At 42.4% G+C, this 15955-nt stretch overlaps 1 protein-coding gene across 1 annotated transcript in view; it reads right to left on the bottom strand.

Moving 5' to 3' along the window:
- The window catches only part of CSMD1 (CUB and Sushi multiple domains 1), a 3274537-nt gene that overhangs the window by 1190623 nt on the left and 2067959 nt on the right, over positions 1-15955 (bottom strand). The window lies entirely within an intron of this gene.

Raw genomic sequence — 15955 nt, forward strand, 5'->3', positions numbered from 1 at the left:
ACTAATCTGAGGTAGGGGCCCTGTTAGTGGGTCTAAGGGTAGTAATGTGGATTTGTCCCAATTTATTGTGAACCCGGAGAAGGTTCCAAATGTGTGTATTAATTCCATAAGTTTGATCAGGGAGGTAGAGGTGTCACCCAGAAATAAAAGTGCGTCATCAGCATATAGTGCCAATTTGTCTTCTATTTCACCCCGTTGGAATCCCACTATGTTTGGGTTCCCTCTTATGGCTGCTGCCAGAGGTTCTATGGCTAAGGCGAAGAGTAATGGAGAAAGGGGACATCCTTGTCTGGTTCCCCTGTGAAGTTCAAAGGGAGGAGACAAGGTATTATTTATGAATAAACAAAAGAAAATTTATGAATCAGACACTTTGCTTGGATATCATATAGCTATAGACAGATGGGAGTAATGCCCATAGGAGATCTGCCTAATGATGCTAATGCTTGCTAACACCCAACATAAGGGTCATAAGTGGGTGTGTACCTCTGAATTATAATGCATATCAAAAAACAAAAGGAAGGAAAGCAAAAAGAATTCTTCAGTGAGGAACCAGCAAGTTTAGCAAAAATATAAATATTTATTATAGAAAAAATAATACCACATATACACCAGATAGTGTCAACAAGAAAATAAGTTGACTGTAAATAGACCAATCACCACCACTAAAAATAAAATAGACAACGTTGTCTAAAAACAGAGAACAACATACAGATGGCCACCACTACACATACAATCACATCTAATTGGCTAGTTGGACTTGCATCGTCCCATATATAGTGTCTCTAAGTGGAGGTTGGAAGCCAAGAGGTGATGGTATGCAGCCGTGGGTATGGGAATTCCGGTCCATCAGAGCAGCCAAAAAAAGAGCTGTCCAGACTGATCGACAGCAACTTCTCGTTAGGAAAAAGCCCAAGGCCTCCCAAGATAACTTTGGGCCCCCCAGGATTATCACCAAATATGGTTCCCAATGGAAACAAATCAGGACCATTCTCGGTAATCATTGGCATATTCTTTCAGACTCCCCTGTACTTGGTGAAATAGTAGGGGAACGTCCTCTTCTCACTGCCCGACGCTCTCGGAATCTCAGGGACCACTTGATTCATTCAGAATACCATAGGTCACACAGTAAAAACTGGCTCACACAACTTCCACCTTTAAAAGGTATGTTTAAATGTGGCAGATGCAATATATGCAAGTATGTGGAGCGCACGGACGTGTTCACTGGTTCTGATGGTGAGAAACAATTTAAAATTTATAACTTTATTAATTGCAATACCACACGAGTGGTCTACATGCTCACATGCCCATGTGGCAAAAAGTATGTGGGGAAAACTAAAAGGAAACTCAGGATCAGAATCAGTGAACACGTACAGAGCATCCTCAGCAAGGATGACGAACGCCCTATTCCCCTACACTTTCTTAATCATCATGGTGGGGACCCTACGGGACTTACTGTCAAGGGTATCTACAAGCTAAATCTCCCCCTTAGAAGGGGTGACTTCGACAGGATTCTCTGCCAGAAAGAAAAAATGTGGATATATACCCTTGACAGTATGTCCCCACATGGGTTAAACAACGAGTGTAATTTATCAGTATTCCTCACACCATAGATGCCGGGGGAGAGTCCTCATATCTTTCTGCATTTGCCCTGCCCATTTTAACATTTAGTTGACCAGATTGTGGTTTTTCCCTTTCCCCCCCCCCCTCCCCCCCTTTTTTTCAACTAAAACCCTCCTTCCATCACTAAAACCCTATCCCCCCTTCCCCCCACTTTTCACCTTCCCAGTCTTATTTAACATCTCCGCTGGGGGCACTGCACCCATGGACGGGCCCAACCTATTATTTGTTGTTGTCTTTAGATTTGAATGGCCGTCTATCTGTTGCGCTGTTGCCTAGACAACGGCTAGTTGACGTATTAACGTCTTCAATTGGAATTACTATATAAGCCGCTCCCTGCAACTAATGCGCATGCTCTGAAGAAATCCTTGACGGATGAAACGCGTCAGCATGACGCCATTACGTTCGACGTAGTACCCATACAGACCCACCCACCAGCCTTTGGGATCTGATTTGCTACTCCGCTGAAGCCGCTCAAGCCCTGCCGAAAGCCCGCTGAAGCCTGCTGAAAGTTCTACAGCACGGAACCCGGAAGTTATCGTGGCTCACACCGCATCCTGGCGGTACCCTACCACGTCCCCTCATTTCCACTACCCTGGTGGGCATCTACCCAAACGGACTTCCCAGTTACTCTGACTTGATCAGAGGATGATTCAGCTGCTCTGCTTACATTGAGGAGGCTTGGAGTGTTCAACGTGCCTGGTGTATCTGGATGTCTATGGTCTGGTGAGATCGTTTTATTATATCCAGCTCAGACGCTGTCTTCATACACCAATAGCTACACAGGCACATACCCCCTCCTGCACCTCTGCCCAGCACCCACACAGCCGTTCACGTATGGTTATCAGCTGTGGCTGAACATTCACCTGCAAGTGCTACTACCAGCCCCTGTTGTCTGTAAAGTTACATTCAAGTTTGCCAACGGCAGTGTGCACAGCGGAATTCCCATACCCACGGCTGCATACCGTCACCTCTTGGCTTCCAACCTCCACTTAGAGACACTATATATGGGACGATGCAAGTCCAACTAGCCAATTAGATGTGATTGTATGTGTAGTGGTGGCCATCTGTATGTTGTTCTCTGTTTTTAGACAACGTTGTCTATTTTATTTTTAGTGGTGGTGATTGGTCTATTTACAGTCAACTTATTTTCTTGTTGACACTATCTGGTGTATATGTGGTATTATTTTTTCTATAATAAATATTTATATTTTTGCTAAACTTGCTGGTTCCTCACTGAAGAATTCTTTTTGCTTTCCTTCCTTTTGTTTTTTAAGGTATTATTTATCCTAATACAGGCCTTAGGGGCCTTGTATAATAATTTGATCCAAGAAATTATACTATCCCCCAGATCAAATTTCTCTAATATTTTCCACAAGTATTCCCATTCAACGCTATTGAACGCCTTAGCGGCATCAAGTGAGAGGATAGCTTTCTGTCCTTGATTATCAGTGGGTATTTGCATGTTGAGATAAAGACGCCAGAGATTGTTTGCCGTAGATCTATTTGGTATGAAGTCGGACTGGTCTGGGTGGACTAATTTAGATACCACTTTTGAGGGTCTCATGGCAATGACCTTGTTTAGGATTTTTAGATCTGTATTTAGCAATGATATAGGTCTGTATGACACTATGGCTTATCAGGTTCTTTCCCGGGTTTTAAAATAACTATCACCACCGCTTCATACATGGATCTCAGCAAGGAATCTGTGCTAAGCGTTTCTGTTAATGTATGAAGTAGCTCCGGCAGGAGCACTCCTGCAAATTTTTTGTATAGTTCGAGGCGTAGGAGTCTCTTCCCGCTCGTTGCTGGAGCGGGGGTCCGCCATGATGGGCCGTGCCGTCGGCGAGGAGGCTCCCTTCCTTCTTAGGCATACTTGCCTTGTTAATGTGGCGACCAGGTATCGCTTTAGTGGTGGCTCCACACCGGGAGTGAAGTATCCGGTCTATGTCTGCGCTGTATATGGCTCACAACAGGATTCTGTGAAGCAGGATGCAGGAGCTAGTGTGAGACACGTCCTCTCACATGAACATCCAAGCTACGCCCCCGAACTAATTGCTGATTTAATAAAGTGTTTTACATATCAATAGACAGTAGTGGGCAAAAATAATTGGGACAAGAATGAAAAATGCTGGGCTCAGAATGATAGTCTGTTATATTTGTTAACATTCAATTTGCAACAATCATGAGGTGAAAATTGTGTGTGATTGGTGACTAAAAAACTAAAACTATGTCCCTTTTTCATACACAGGAAGACCTCAGCCAGGACGAGGCTGTGGAATGTGCCACACAGGAGGAGGCTGTAGAATGTGGCAGCCAGAAGGAGGTGGGGGTTAGTGGTAGCCAGGAGGAGGCGGGGCTAAGTGGAAGCCAGGAGAAGCCTGGGCCCAGTAAGAGCCTGACAGAATCGCAGGTTCCTCCCCTCCGCCTTCCTAACAAAAGACCCAGGAAGGGGAGTCACATGCAGGATTCAGCACTCAGGCTGATTCAGGAGGCTTCTGCGTCCCTCAGAGCCACCCCCACTCCTGAAGAGGCCTTTGCCTGCATGGCTGCCACCAAACTGCAGGGCATGCAGGAGGGCCAATGCTTCCTGTGTGAGGACCTTATTTATAAAGTCTTAACTAAGGGGGTGAGGGGCAAAATCACACACAAAACCCACCTGAGTGAGTTGGACCATCCTCCTCCTTCTCCTGCCACAACTCCACCACCAGAGCCACAGCATGGAAGGAAGACCAGAGAGTGATGACCCTGGGTTCAGTCTGGTCTGACAAAAGATGCAGGCTTTTGTATGACCACAGCCTGGGGACATACATGTCATCTTCTGCTTTCATGATCTCTGGGACTTCTGGACCAGACTGCACTCCCTTAGATATGGACTCCTCAGGCCACCAATTTTGCCATGAAATAATTGATGTCTGCCCTGGGGGCCAAAGGCTTCACCAACTTCTGCTGTTTCTCCAGCGTTGCCTCCCTCTTTGTTTGGTTTGGATCCCTTAATAAAGGAATTTTTGTTTCAATTATACTCGCCTATGTGTGTTTTACTCAAAAAGGACAGTTTGTTTGTGAGGAGGCAGGTACATTTCAAAAATACAATGTGAAATTAACAAGGGACACCAACAACAACCAATCTCCTTGAGATTAAAGATTAAATAATACCAGATAATAATGGTGTTGTGGTAACTTGACACACAAAACCCACACAAAAATATTCAGGCTCTAAAATAAAAAAAATTAAAAAATAACAAGATCAGGCTTGAAAACAATACAAACCAAAAAAAATAATATATATTTTTTCCAATGTGACAAATCTAAATTTGATGAAATCACGATAAATAATAAAGAAAGAAGTTTGTGAGAAGTCTGTGTGAATATGAGCAGCAAAAATACTTCATTCTTCTAGCATTATAAAGAAGAAGAGAGTGCGCTGTATTAAACAATTTTAAACAATGCAGCCTGACGAAAGTGCTATATCCATTCCGAATGCTAATTTTACCAGACTGAGCTGTTCCGTCTCGGAATTTCTTCTGAGCATGCGTGGCACTTCGTGCGTCAGAATTGGTCACACACGGTCGGAATTGACGAGATCGGATTTTGTTGTCGGAAAATTTTATAGCCTGCTCTCAAACTTTGTGTGTCTGAAAATCCGATGGAAAATGTCCGATGGAGCCCACACACGGTCGGAATTTCCGACAACAAGCTCCGATCGCACATTTTCCGTCGGAAAATCCGACCGTGTGTACGGGGCATTACTCTGCTAAAACCTGGAAAATTGCACATGGAGATATTGTTTAGAGCATGATATAATTGCCTAAATGGTACTGAAAAATGCGGTATATTATTTAAAGATAATCTGCTTTTAAACTGTGTGAAAAAGTGATTTCTGAAATATCTTTAAAAGTCTGACAAGAGATAAATTCCCCATTTTTGTACAACTAGGTGCCAACACAACTGAGCATGCTCAGACCTGCAAATAGCTCTCATTTTAGCTCCAGTGTCTTTTTTACAAGGCAGTAAAAAACACCAGATATCCGCGCTTAGGAGAAGAGAACTGCAGCCCCCCCTAACAAGGAACATCACTTAAGTGAGGTTCTAAAAAACAGGAAAAAATCTATTTCAGGGGAAGTGGCGCTGTTCAAAAGTGATTAATTGTATGTGGACCCACTACACTATTTAATCTGAACAACTCTCCATAAAAGTACAAAATGCTTCAAATAAATAAATATAAAGTCAAAAATCCATATATAAGTGCAGGAAAAAATTGAGAATACCAGGAAAATAAATATAACAGTGATAATACACCACATCAAGTAATGATATAATGTGACGTGCTAAAAAAGGGGGGTGACTCAATGAATGAGAAAAATTAGGAACAAGAGTGCCCCATTTGAAGAAAATTAGTAAATACCAGAAAACAACACAATCAAAAAATAAAGAAAAAAGGCAAAAATATGTATAAATAAATAAAAAGTGACAATGGATGATATCAAAGTGAAAGAGTCCAAACAAATACAGTATATGTGTGTATACTGCTATACACTCAAAAGTAGTAGTCTGTGAGCAGTGATCCGTGCACAAATTCAAAATAATGGTGACTCTCCAGTATTCCCCACTTTCCTCCACAACTCCCACTTGTGCCCGCACTCACCAGAGCGCCTAACCCCTGCAGGGGTAACAGGCGTAATAGCTGAATTGCAGTGGCGGTGTCCCCTTGTGACAGGTTATCCCTCAAGTAGGTACCATTGCCTTCCACCTCTCCACGGATGTTTTTCTAAAAATCCCCAGCAACAGGCTTCCACATAAATATAGGAAAGATGAGCTTCATAGCATAAATCCGTAGAACCAGATGGTTTATTTAAAACTGCATGAGTAATGTTAAAAACAGAGGAGCTCCAATGCTCTGCTATACAAGTATTGGCAACTTCCGTATCATCAACGTGGTAATGGCATTTATTCCACAGCCGACCTGGCAGAAACGGGAAGTTCAGAAAACACGGAAGTGATGTATTGCATACCACGTATGTCCTTCCTAAGTGTTTTCTGAACTTCCAGTTTCTGCCAGGTCGGCTGTGGAATGCATGCCATTACCACGCCGATGATACGGAAGTTGCCAATACTTGTATAGTGGAGCATTGGAGTTCCTCTGTTTTTAACATTACTCATGCAGTTTTAAATAAACCATCTGGTTCTACGGATTTATGCTATGAAGCTCATCTTTCCTATATTTATGTGGATTACTGTCGCTGGGGATTTTTAGAAAAATATCCGTGGAGAGGTGGAAGGCAATGGTACCTACTTGAGGGATAACCTGTCACAAGGGGACACCAGCACTGCAATTCAGCTATTACACCTGTTACTCCTGCAGGGGTTAGGCGCTCTAGTGAGTGCGGGCACAAGTGGGAGTTGTGGAGGAAAGTGTGGAATACTGGAGAGTCACCATTATTTTGAATTTGTGCACGGATCACTGCTCACAGACTACTACTTTTGAGTGTACAGCGGTATACACACATATATTTGTTTGGACTCTTTCACTTTGATATCATTCATTGTCACTTTTTATTTATTTATACATATTTTTGCCTTTTTTCTTTATTTTTTGATTGTGTTGTTTTCTGGTGTTTACTAATTTTATGCACATGGGAACACTTTTGTTCCTAATTTTTCTCATTCATTGAGTCACCCCCCTTTTTTTAGCACGTCACATTATATCATTACTTGATGTAGTGTATTATCACTGTTATATTTATTTTCCATGTATTCACATTTTTTTCCTACACTTATACATAGATTTTTGACTTTATATTTATATTTATTTATTTGAAGCACTTTGCACTTTTATGGAGAGTTGTTCAGATTAAATAGTGTAGTGGGTCCACATACAATGAATCACTTTTGAACAGCGCCACTTCCCCTGAAATAGATTTTTTCCTCTTTTCTACAAGGCGCTATAGTAAATATGAAAATGAGCGCTGTGTTAAAGAGCATTTTATGGAAGTGAAAAACGGCACTATTATAGTCCAATGCAAGTTTAGCCATTGATTCTAATGGTACAATTGTAACTTTCACAAATAAATCCTTCTAATGTTGAGATGAAATGTATCTTTCTCTGAAACAAATTTTCCTTTGCAACATTGTTCTAGAATCTGGAATGTTTTGATGTTTTGGTAAAATATATTTTTCTCTGTCACTTTCACTTGTTACTCTCCATCTCACAACAATCTTTACTCAAACTGACACAGGTGTCTTTACAAAGCACAAACAATACAATCGCTGATGCAAATTTAAAATAAGTCACAATTGTTTGTGCTTTTTATTATTTTCAAATAATCATAATTTGAGCCCAAAAATGTGATATGTGTACCAACATCAGAAATCAAAATATAATTACCAAAAATTTGAGGGTAATATCACTATTCTACACTCACCCACAAAAAAACACCAAATATCACAAAATAAATCAAAAAGAATAACTCTTGAGTAATGTAATTCCATCACCTGACCAAAGAAATGCAGTATTTATGTGTATTTATGTGTATGAGTTTTTCACTAGTGTCAGCTCCGTGGCTCCGTCACCCTCTCAGCAGTGACTTACAGTGCTGGAGGGCTTCATTCCAAGGTGAGCATCTCATAATGCTGTGACATGTCCCAGAAAGCTGTGGGGCCAATCAGATGCCTAGGCAGGGGTCATGCAGCAAGCAGCTGGCATGAAGTCACAAGCAGTCAGTTTGCTGCCCACACATAGTATGCTGGTGGCTGAAGCCTGGTGAAGAAACCGGCTGGGTGAGGACAGGATGTAGCTGCTGACTTCATTTAGAAAAATATGACTGAAGCACCTCTACTAAATTACTCATTCAGTGCAAGCATGGAGACATGGATGTTGAATTTAAAAAATAGCAGACAAATTATTGGGGCAAAATTGGGAACGGGTACATAAAGCTAACTTCCTTTTTGGGTGGAGTTCCACTTTATCCAGTAACAAATGTTTAAAAGCTGAACTTCAATAAGTTTTTGGGATTCAGTACCAATTAACCAAGTATTCCGTGCCAGTCAGATGCTACACACAGTGGCGTTCCTCTAGTGCAACAGGGGTAAGAAGCAGCAGTTGCAATAGTAAGGATCCTGTTCACCATCCCTTTCCTCGTTCTGTCCATTCAGAAGTCTCCCTGCATTTTCACAGAATACTACAAGGCCTTCTGAATGGATGAGGGGAGATCCTATTTATTTCCCCCATGTCCTCAATCCACCCAAATCAGCCCCTCATAAGCACAGAAGGGGCAGATTATAGGGAGAGAAGATGATTCTGTAGCACCACAGTGTAACCACTACAACTACAGCATGGTGCTGGTTTTAAAATGGTGCAGAGCCGCAAGCAATTTAAAATGAAATGTAATTTTGCTGCAGTACAGTAATAAACAAGGAAAAGGTACACTACTTTACAGGCATACTATAGACACCCCCCCCCAGGCATGATATTTAAAGGATTTTTTTTATTCTTATTGTTTCACTTTAAGCATTATTAAAATCACTGCTCCTGAAAAAACGGCCATTTTAAAAACATTTTTTCCAATTGATACATGTTCGCTGTGGCAGGACCCAGGACCCCATACACTTTTTATGGCAAAGAACTTGCATATATGCCTTCAGTGAGAACTTTGGATTTTGCAGGTTAGAACCCCATTGACTTCCACTATTCCTGCATATGTGATCTGACTGGCATTTTTGCCCGCAATAGCGCTGCTTTCCATTTGCATTAGCGCTCAGTTTCTGAGAGTTGAAGTCTTAATTGGGCGCTATTTTCTGGGACTGCAGGATCTTTTTACGGCGCTATAGTAAATGACCCCCATAGTATATTATGTGTTCACAAATTAATTTCATTCATTCATTCCTCCATTGTTTGTACACATAAGACTGCCATTCTAATCAAACTTGCATCAAATAGTTGTATAAATATGCCAGAGTAATGGCTGGAGAAGTTGGTTGCAGATTGCCATAATCAGTTATATAAACCTCTTTGTTGTTTAACTGCGCTAGAATAGCCTAACAAAGTTGACTTGTCACAATCACCATGCAACCATCAATAATTCTAGCTTGAAAATTTTGCATAGAGCAATGGACAGTCAATCAATCTACATTATGGCAACTAAAATGCAAGTGAAAGGTTGATGAAATAGGTCATGGTAATTTTCAAACAAAAATAAACTACAAGTGTCTCAAAAGTTTAACTTTGACTTCCTGAAAATTATAATCCCACAACTGTAATGCCCCGTACACACGGTCGGACATTGATCGGACATTCCGACAACAAAATCCTATTATTTTTTCCGACGGATGTTGGCTCAAACTTGTTTTGTGTACACACGGTCACACAAAGTCGTCGGAATTTCCGATCGCCAAGAATGCGGTGACGTATATCACGTACGATGAGCCTAGAAAAGGCTAGTTCAGAACCAAGCGTGGCACCCTTTGGGCTCCTTTTGCTAATCTCGTGTTAGTAAAAGTTTGGTGAGAGACGATTCGTGCTTTTTCAGACTCGTGGTTTTCAGATCGTTTTCTGCTGCTCAGTTTGTGCTTGTGGGTTTGTATCTGCTCGTCAGTGCATGCAAGCAAGCTACGCGTGACTTTGTCATTGTGTTCTTGTTTGTTCGTTACTGTTTTTCAGGTCGCTCTTCACAGGCCTTGCTGTTCTTCAGTGCGTTCTGTTACTGTTACTTAATACTATTATTATCTTGATAGATAATAGCAGAATGTCCAAATGTGCTCAAATGTGTACAGTGTGTATTTATATATTTGTATTATGACACTGCTTACATGCCCAGTGGGCTGCCAATAGTGTAACTAAGGAGGGGCTGTTCAAAGTAATACCCATTATTTATGCATTTATCTCTCAATGAAGTGGAGAGGGTTACCTGTCCAAGAGTTCTCCCCCTATAATGTTAGAATAGGCCCATGAGAGGGGGGGATATGATAGGTGTACCTTATACTTTGGTCTTTAAAAATTCCCATAAATAAATGTTATCTTGAAGTTGGCCAAGAATGTTTGTGTCTAATCTGCTTTCCCTGTTTATGTGCAAAAAGACTAATTTTTTTTTGTTTTCCTCCACAGTTTCCTTCCACGCCACAGGAATGGCAGACTATGGCCTCCCACTTTGCCCAGCAGTGGGACTTTCATAACTGCGGAGGGGCAATTGATGGGAAACACATCCACATCATCCCACCACTCAACTCGGGGTCATACTATTATAATTATAAGGGGTTCAATAGTATTGTGATGTTGGCGGCGGTGTCGGCTACTTATGAGTTATTGTATGTGGACGCGGGGGAAGAATGGCCGGATGTCCGATGGTGGAGTCATCGCCCAGACGGAGTTCTACAGGTGTCTCCAGAATGGCAGCTTGGACTTGCCACCTCCAGAAGACAATGTGGAAGGACTCCCATTCGTCTTCATTGCGGATGAAGCCTTTGCACTGGGGGACCATCTTATGCGGCCATTCCCGATGAGGACCCTCACCCCGGACCAGAGGGTTTTTAATTACTGGCTGGCCAGAGCCAGAAGAGTGGTGGAGAACACGTTTGGAATCATGGCCAGCCGGTTCCGCCTATTTCTTACACCCATACATATGACTGAGTATAAACTGAATCATATTATCCTGGCGTGCTGTGTTCTACACAACTTTTTACGGCAACATTCTGCCAACTATGCTGGTTCAGTTGGGCCTGAGGCCGGAATTCAAAATGAACCAACCCTGACGGCGCTTAAATGTGGCCTTCCTGGCTTGCCCTCCCTGAGTGCCCTTGATGTCCGGCTAAGATACCTTGAATTCTTTGCGGATAGGGGTGCTATCAATATGCCAGACAATGTGTGAAACCTTTATCAAATAAAAAAAAAACATTAAGCAAATCTTTGGTGACATTTACTGCTTGTGTTTGTTTTAGCTGACCCTGACAGAAATGTGTTGAGTCCTGAAAATGGCGTAATTGTGTAACCTTATACAAAGCACTGTTGGGTGTTATTTACTAAAGGCAAAGACACTTTGCACTACAAGTGCACTTGAAACTGCACTTGGAGTGCAAAGTGGATTTGCCCTTAGGAAATAACACCCATTGTCACAGAAAACACCAATTAGAGCACCCCAAAAGTGTTGTAGCGCTGAGACAATAATCCACACATTCTTGATTAACAATCTTTTTAATACCTGCACAATCACATGTGCATTTAGAAAAGGTTTTTAAAACAAACCAACATGTTTGTTGTATAACAATTTTTGGGGTCACATTAGAAAAAGTAGAAATGTCCATTTAAGATAAAACAGGCATGTTTAAAACCCACAAGAAAGACACAAATCTTGAACGTAAAAAGTTCACATTTGGTAGAACTTGAAGGCAATATCAGACATGAGTATTTAGGAACTGTGTTTGATATTGCGTTCAGATGGGGTGAAGTCACCCCCGGAAAAGCCAAATTTTGAAGATGCACACAAATAGCTGAATGTCAACATGTGCTAGCTGCCATCATGGGGGATCAAGGGACGTGTTTTGGGGGAGCAACCCCTACCTCACAGCTACTTTATTATTGAGGAAGGGCTTGCACCCCCAAAACCCGTCCATTGATCTCCCGTGATGGCAGATAGCACATGTTGACACACTGTGTGCCTCTTCGAAATTTGGCTTTTCTCCAATTAGATAAAAAATGTTAAAATTGTAGCACACCATAAAAGAAAGGGATTTGGAGGGGTTTTAAACTCTCCCCAAAACATCAATGATGTTCTTATTTTTTTGAAGAACATCATTGATGCTTTTCTTTATGTTTTCCAAGTCCCTATTACACCCCATGATCTCCCCAATCAGGATCTGTGCACTTTCCGAAGTGAAATGCCCTGGATCCACAACATCACGATCACCTAAAAAGATAGAAACCAAAAAAAAAAACATGTATTATAAATATGCCGGCATCCATCTCTTACCTGAGCCCGTGGTCGCAGACACTCACCTGTTGTGGTGACAATTTCCACCACGTCTTCCTCCTCCTGCTCTTCTTGTCTTTGTGGGATTTTCCCTTCCAGAGGTGGGGGGTCTCTGGCACCTCGGATGAGGGGTGTCCTCCGAGTCTTTTCTCCCCTATGTAAAAAAAAATGGTATACTTAGCACACAGATATTTGAGGGAAGAACTATAAATATGAAACATTGCTTGGAAGTGGTGTACAATTGTCTATTTTGGCTAAGTTACAAGATGTCAAATTTTTAGTGTCCTTTGTCAAGCTTCAATACTTTACCTGTTTTGTACAAGCTTCACAGATGGAGACACCCCTATAGTATACACTGGAGCACCTGTGTGGGCCCCCTAATAAAAAGGGTGTTCATGTGTCCCACACTAGTGCTCCAGTGTCCAGATGTCTAAACAGCTGCTGAGCGTCCTCTCCTTACACAGAATCTAGTTTGCATTTCATTCTATTAACAAACACATCTACACAACCAAATTATTTTCAGACAAGTAGGCCCTAAAAAATGTTGGCAAATGCATATGGCCCAAACAATGGTGTTTTATAGGCCGAAAGAAAAATGTTTGATACAAACGAATAATGTGCCCATGAACATGAAAGTTGACATTTTAAACTGGATTAACAGTTAAGAAAAGCACATGGAGCAGCACGAATGTAATAAAGACAAAAAGAATAGGAACACAGCACAACTACTTACTTTTTTGCAGCACTCTCCGGATCTTTCTGTACTGCTCGTGTTCTCATAATTTCAGGTCCGACCACCGCTTCCTGAGCTGATCTTTCGATCGACGTACCCCGAAATTCCGGTGCAGACTTTTGACCACTTTCGCCATGATCTTGGCCTTACGGACATTGGAGTTGGGGTAAGGTCCATACTTTTCATCATAGTCGGCCTTCTTCATTATGTCGACCATCTCCAACATCTCCCCAAAGGACATATTTCATGCCTTATATCATCTCCTTCTGGATCGGGACGTTTCTGCCTCTGGGCTTTCCTCCTCCTCCTCCTCGTTGGTGTAAATATCAGACACCTGCTCTGACTCCACCATGTGCTCTTCCCCATTGCGCTCAATGAGAAGGGGCCGGGAATAGACTAGACAGAACGTCAGGGGCGGGCGGAGTTTCATGCATGCGCAGTGTCTATAAAGCGTAACACGCGTGCGTAGTACGTACGATCTGTGAGCGGAGGAAGGAGTAACGGAGGCGCCGATCGTGATAACAAAGGTAAGATTTAACATTGGGCCTATACTGCTTCTAGATTGAGGCCTGTATTTGCACAAGTTTAGAAGACTTTAGGCTGACATTAGGGTTTGTCTTGTGTTGGGTCTTGCAGTGAAAATGGATATCTTGAAAGATCAGGACTTTATGCCAATCTTCATTGATATGTTCAGGGAGCTGCCCTGTCTATGGGAGATAAACCATCCTGAATATAAGAACCAAACAAAGAGGAAGGCAGCGCTGGATGAATTGCTGGAATTTGTGAAGACGGTGATCCCCACGGCAGACATCACCTATTTGAAGATCCTAACTGGTGGCCTGAGGAGCACATATCTAAGGGAGCACAAGAAGGTCCAGGATTCCCAGAGATCAGGAGCTGCAGATGACATTTATGTCCCCAGGCTCTGGTACTATGACAGGCTGCATTTTCTGGCAGGTCAGACTGAACCCAGGCCAGCACTCTCCACTCTTCCTTCCACGCTTCCTTCCCCCCCAGCTGAGGCTTCTGATGCCCAACCTGGGCCTTCCAGGCAGCAGCATGTGGAGGAGCCCAGCTTGAGCCAGGTATAGCATTCCTCTAAATATTTCTGCTTGTCCAATCAGTGATGTTAAATAGATGTTAGTTTGGAGTACTAATTTATGATTGTGATTGATGATGCAAAAACTAAAACCATGTCTCTTTTTCATACACAGGGAAGTCTCAGCCAGGAGGTGGCCGGGCCAAGCAGGCTGCCTGATATCCAGGTCCCTCCCCTACACCTTCAAGGACAAAGTGGCAGGAAGATGAGTAACCTGGAGGAGGCTGCCATAGGCCTCTTTTGGAAGACTACAGAGGGCCTGAGAAGCCCCCACACTGTGGAGGAGGATTTTGCTTGCATAACTGCCTGCAAAATGCTGCAGATGGAGGACGACTCCTGTGTGAGTCCTTAATTTTGGAAGCTCTCAATAAGGGGTTGAGGGGCCAAATAACATCTGCTACCCACATTTGTGACCTCACACATAGTCCTCCTCCTCCTCCAGGTCCTACTACTCCTCCTCCTCTTCCTCCAGGTCCTACTACTCCTCCTCCCCCTCCAGGTCCTACTCCTCCTCCTGCCACATCTCCAACACCAGAGCCACAGCCAGGAAGAAAGTGTGGAAAGAAGACCAGAAAGTGATGGGTCCAGTCTGGTCTGGCAAAAGATGCAGCCTCTTGTAGTACCACAGCCTGGGGACATAGATGTCATAGATGCTTTCAGGATCTCTGGAACTTCTGGACCAGACTGCACTCCCTTAGATATGGACTCCTCAGGCCACCAATTTTGATGTTAAATAATTGATGTCTGCCCTGGGGGTCCAAGGCTTCACCAATTTATGATGTTTCTCCAGCGTTGCCTCCCTCTTTGTTTGGTTCTGAGCCCTTAATAAAGGAATTTTTGTTTCAATCATACTCGCCTATGTATGTTTTCCTTCAAAAAGGACAGTTTGTTTGTGAGGAGGCAGGTACATTTCAAAAATACAATAACAAGGGACACCAACACCAAGCAACCTTCTTGAGATTAAATAATATAAGATATCAATGGTGTTGTGGTAACTTGACACACAAAACACACACAAAAATATTAGGGAGTAAAACTAAAAAAAAAATAAAACAAAGATCAGCCTTGAAAAAAATACAACCCCACCCCCCCAAAAAAAAAAACAGCCTTTAAAGAAATAAAATAAATAAAACAACAAAAAAAAATTTTGTCAGATGTGACAAATCAAAATATATTGAGGGAATCACGATAAATAATAAAGAAAGAAGTTTGAGAGAAGTCTGTGTGAATATGAGCAGCAAAACTACTTCATTCTTCTCACATTATAAAGAAGAAGAGAGTACGCTGTATTAAACCATTTTTGACATTGCAGCGTGACGAAAGTGCTGTATCCATTGCCAACGCTAATTTAACCAGACCGAGCTGTTGAGTCTCCCAATTTCTTCTGAGCATGCGTGGCACTTTTTGCGTCAGAACTGGCCACACATGGTCGGAATTGACGCGATCGGATTTTGATGTCGGAAAAATTTATAGCCTGCTCTCAAACTTTGTGTGTTGGAAAATCCGATGGAAAATGTCCGATGGAGCCCACACACAGTCGGAATGTCC

The sequence above is a fragment of the Aquarana catesbeiana genome, linkage group LG04 (assembly GCF_042186555.1).
Source record: "Aquarana catesbeiana isolate 2022-GZ linkage group LG04, ASM4218655v1, whole genome shotgun sequence".
In the NCBI taxonomy this organism is placed as follows: domain Eukaryota; kingdom Metazoa; phylum Chordata; class Amphibia; order Anura; family Ranidae; genus Aquarana; species Aquarana catesbeiana.